At 44.3% G+C, this 5,392-nt stretch overlaps 1 protein-coding gene across 7 annotated transcripts in view; it reads right to left on the minus strand.

Annotated features, from left to right (window-relative positions):
- LOC144504478 (deoxyribonuclease TATDN3-like) overlaps nt 1-5,392 on the minus strand; it is a 92,839-nt gene that overhangs the window by 87,128 nt on the left and 319 nt on the right. The window lies entirely within an intron of this gene.

The following is a 5,392-nucleotide window of genomic DNA, read 5'->3' on the forward strand; positions in this document are numbered from 1 at the left end:
CACACCCCCACTTCTTGCCTTCAAACAACCACGCAACCTCAAACAGACCATTGCCGCAGCAAACTACCCAGCCCTCAGGAGAACAGTGACCACGACACCACACAACCCTGCCACAGCAACCTCTGCAAGACGTGCCGGATCATCGACACAGATGCCATCATCTCACGTGAGAACACCATCTACCAGGTACACGGTACCTACTCTTGCAACTCGGCCAACGTTGTCTACCTGATACGCTGCAGGAAAGGATGTCCCGAGGCATGGTGCATTGGGGAAACCATGCAGACGCTACGACAACGGATGAATGAACACCGCTCGACAATCACCAGGCAAGACTGTTCTCTTCCTGTGGGGGAGCACTTCAGCAGTCACAGGCATTCAGCCTGGGATCTTCAGGTAAGCGTTCTCCAAGGCGGCCTTCACGACACACGACAGCGCAGAGTGGCTGAGCAGAAACTGATAGCCAAGTTCCGCACACATGAGGACGGCCTAAACCGGGAAGTTGGATTTATGTCACATTATCAGTAACTCCCACAGCTTTCCCCCTGGTCTTGCAGAATCTCACTAGCTGTTCTGTCTGGAGACAATACATTTCTCTTTAACCTGTGTTGAATGCTCCCTCCACCCACATTGTCTGTACCTTTAAGACCTGGCTGGCTGTAGAGATTCGCATTCTAATTAGTATTCTGTAACTTGATTTCTGTGTCTGTGCACTGTTTGAGAGCAGATATCCACTCCATCTGACGAAGGAGCAGTGCTCAAATAAACCTGTTGGACTTTAACCTAGTGTTGTGAGACTTCTTACTGTGCCTACCCCAGTCCAACGCCGGCATCTCCACATCCTGTGGACTCTGCCAGGAATCAGCTCTTACAATGCTTGCACGCATCTCCCTCCAGATTATCTGATCACTTGTGAACAAGGCACTTGCCATCCATGTATTTGTTGTGGATGACTGCATCAACATCATGGCCTTGACAGAAACCTGGCTGAGGGGTGATGACAACTTTTCCCTAAATGAAGCCTCTCTGCCTGGCTACATCTTCCACCACTTGCCTCACTAAGACAGTCACGATGGCAGTGACTCTTATCATCAAATCCTCGTTGAGCATCCCCCATTTTAGTGGCTCCAGCATTCATGACTGTGCCCTCAGCTGCATGGGCCCTAAGCTCTGAAATACTCTCCCTATACCTTTCTGTCTCGCTAATTAGGTTTCCACCTTTAAGACAATCCTCAAAGCCCACCTCTTTGATCAAGCTTTTGGTCATCTGAGCTGATATCGCCTCAGGTTGCTCGATGTCATTTTTTTTTAATGCTCCTCTAAAGCACCTTGGGACGTTTTATTATGTTCAAAGCCTGATATAAACATATGTTGTTTTGTTATTGTACATACACTCTTCAGGGAGAAGCATTAAAAAAAGTGCAGAAACAAATCTGGATGTTCTACTACACAGATCTGTAAACGTTCTTGTCACGCAGCAATAGCTAGAGCGAATCGGGTGTTGGGACTTATGTTTTTCTGTGTACAGGATCTCTCATTACAATACAGCTGGTTTTCATATAAGTATCTAGTCAAAGTGATTGTATATCCATATAACAAGGTATTGTAGAAGAGACTTTTCTATAAATTCAGAATCTTCAATGCGGTAAAACAAATGGAGTATGGTAAGAAAGCTGAGTGCAAGCTTAGAGTTTGGTAAGTGGGGGAGTTTGGTGAAGGGAAGAAGGAGATGTGTGTGTCCCTTCACTTTTTCTATCTTCTCACCCTTTCGGACTGATTCATACGCTGCTATAGGGAAACGAGCTAGCTGTCTGTTTAGAATCTGGTACGTGGATAAGTTCTATTCTATCCCTGAAGTTTAAAATGGTAAACAACTTGATGATGAAGTTAATAAAATATTTTAAAAGCACCATAGATAAGGAAATAATTCAATTAAGTAATTGTTTAAAACACATTAAAATGGTACGGCAGGTGATGTTTCAAGGCTGCAGCATGTGGGAGCTCATGGATAACATTGTGATCCAGGGCAAACATGTGTGGAGGCTAAGCTCTGGACACTGCGACACATCAGGGAGGGGGTTGTTGCCTGGATGCTTTGTACCATGAGGCAGTCATACCTCCTAGGATAGAGTGTTCTGATTTGGAAAGTGATCACGGACAGCAGAGTGTGGCTGTGAGTGAGGCAGGTAAGGGGACCCAGAGGGCAGAGTGCAGAAGTGTCAGCCTCTGCAATTGCCCAACACGCTTGAGATTCTCTCAGATTGTTTGGATGAGAGGGGAGGGTTGCAGAGTGGATGAACTGACCTGACCATGGTACAGTGGAGGGGAAGGACAGAGAGTACAAATCTAAGAGTAAATCAGTAGGTAAAGCTAGATGCAACAAGTGGACAAAGCACATAGGAATGTAATGGTAGTAGGGGACAGTATAGTGAAGAGGATTGACACTGTTCTCTGTAACAAGGAGCAAGAGTCCAGATAACTGTGTTGCCTGCCTCGTGCCAGGATTCGGGACATCTGCTCCAGGTGGAGAGGAAGTTGCAGGGGGAGGGAGAGGATCCATTGGTCCATATAGGTTCCAATAACATAGGCAGGATGAAGAAAGAGGTTCTGCACAGTCATTGTGAGGAGCTAAGCATCAAATTATGAAGCAGAAACTCAAAGATAATAATTTCTGGATTATTACCCAAACAAATTGGCATAGGACAAATAGGATTATATAGATGAATGTATGGCTCAAAGGCGGGTGTGGGAGAAGTGGGTTCTGGGTCATGAGGCACTGGCACCAGTTCTGCGGAAAATAGGATCTGTACTATTGGGATGGTCTACACCTGAACCATGCTGGGGCTGATAGAATCCCTACAATGCAGAAGGAGGCCATTCGGCCCATCGAGTCTGCACCGACCACAATTCCATCCAGGCCTTAACCCCATGCATTTACCCTAGCTAGTCCCCCTGACACTAAGGGGCAATCTAGCATGGCCAATCCACCTAACCCGCATATCTTTGGACTGTGGGAGGAAACCAGAGCACCCGGAGGAAACCCAGGCAGACATGGGGAGAATGTGCAATTCTCCACACAGTGACCCAAGCCGGGAATAGAACCCACGTCCCTGGTGCTGTGAGGCAGCAGTGCTAACCACTGTACCACCTGCCGCCTAGACACTGTGTTCTAGTGAGCCGCAAAACTAGGGAAGTAGAGAGAGTTTTAAACTGAATAAGTGGGGGCAAGAGATCAACTTGGGGAAGATGTGATATACCAAAGAATAGAGAAAGCAAGAGAGGAGGTACTAATGTAGGAAATATATACAGACCATGACAGGAAGGGACAGAGAATACAAAACTAAGTGTTAATCAGCAGGTAAAGCTAGATGCTACAAAAATAATAAAAGGACAAAACTAAAGACTCTGTATCTAAACACGTAGCATTCATAACACAACAGATTAACTGAAAGTGCAAATAGAAATTAATAAGAATGATTTGATAGCCATTACATAGACATGACCACTGGATGACATAGATTGGGACCTGAATATTGGGGGTATGCAATATTTAGGAAGTACATAAGTGAAGAAAAGGTGAAGTGTGGATCTGTTAATTAATTATGATATTAGTATATTAGAGAGGGATGACCCAAGTTCAGGAAACCAGGATGCAGAAGCCGTTTAGGTTGAGATGAGAAATCATAAAGGCAAGAAGTCACTTGTGGGAGTGGTAAACAGGCCCCCTAGTTGTAACTACATGGCAGGACAGAGTATAAAAAAAGAGATAATGGGAGCTTGTCAGAAAGGTACAAAGAAATAATGGGAGATTTTAATCTACATATAGATTGGAAAAATCCAATTAGCAAAGGTAGCTTGGATGAGGAGTTCATCTCTTCCTCAGAGACTTCTTGCCATAAGAGCCCATTGACAAGGATATTCTCTTGAACAGCAGTTTCAAATATCTGCAAAAAGAATTATTGCATATTCAAGCACAATCTCTCCCCCCCTCACCCCTCTCAGTCTCTCTACCCACCACCACCTCAAACCCCCGACCATTCCCAATCTCTCTCTTCCCCTCCACCCCTAATCTCTCTCTTCCCCTCCAAAATCATTCCCTCTCCCACTAGTGAAAACATCTCACCATCTATCCTGTCAAGCCCCCTCAGGATCTTGTACATTTGAATAAGATCACCCCTCACTCATCTAAACTCCCAAGGAATACAGACCCAAACGATTTAGTCTCTCTTGAGGGCAACCCAGGAATTAGCCTGGTGAATCTCCCTTGGACTGCCTCCAATGTTACTATATCTTTTCTAAGGTGAGGGGGCTAAAACTGTACGTAGTATTCCAACACTCTGTACAATTGTAATAAAAACTCCCTATTTTTAAACTCCAAACCCTTTGCAATAAAGGCCAAAAGGCCATTTGCCTTTTTAACTACTCGTTGGGCCTGCTTGCTAGCTTTTTGTGATTCATTCACTAGAACACCTAGATCCCTCTGTACTTCACTCTCCTCTAGAGTCTCTCCACTTAGATAATCTGCCTTTTGATTCCTCCTACCAAAGTGCATGACTTTGGTCAGGACATTGCAAAGCATCTACTAAGTTATTCTATAGAAATTGCAGATGACCACCTGTGACGCCCATCAGCACAATGCCACAACACAAATCAGGGATTTACAGCAAATGAAGTACAGCACTTCTGAAGTATAGCACTGTTGCAATGTGGAAAATGCAGCCATCGATACACAACAAGCTTCCACAACTAGCATTGTGATAATGATCAGATAATCTATTTTTGTAATACTATTTGAGAGGAAACTATTTCTCAGGGCACTGGGGGTAACCCTTCTTCGCTTTGAAACAGTACCCTGAGATTGTTTACACCCAGCTGGGCCATTCTGGTTCAAATTACTCAATGTTATGTCAGGCTGTGCCCACGTCTGCAGAGCTATGACTGGTCTCACGAAAAAATGAAATTGTCATTGCCCAGTCTATAACGAAGTGAAAACTCGTAAGGAAAGTACCAGTCTGTAAATTACCGCGAATCCATATAAAAATATACTTTGGGATTATTTGAAAATGGAATGTAATATTGCAAATGCTTGGCAAAACAAATCATTTTTGCAATGGTTTTAAATGGCACTGTGTGAATAGTGAGAGTTCATTTATGTTCCGAAAGGAAGAATCACAACAGAGTCTGGCTTTGGCCCCAACATCTACTAAGTTATTCTATAGAAATTGCAGATGACCATATGTGACGCCCATCAGCACAATGCCACAACACAAACCAGGGATAAAACCTGGGGCTCTTTGTTCTGGCGCAGATCTGAAACATAGACTATAATAGCTTTGAGGAAAGGTTGCCTTTACTGTAAGTAAAAGGGCCCGGAGCCAGGCCTAGCTCTTAC

The sequence above is a fragment of the Mustelus asterias genome, chromosome 15 (genome assembly GCF_964213995.1).
Source record: "Mustelus asterias chromosome 15, sMusAst1.hap1.1, whole genome shotgun sequence".
Taxonomy (NCBI): domain Eukaryota; kingdom Metazoa; phylum Chordata; class Chondrichthyes; order Carcharhiniformes; family Triakidae; genus Mustelus; species Mustelus asterias.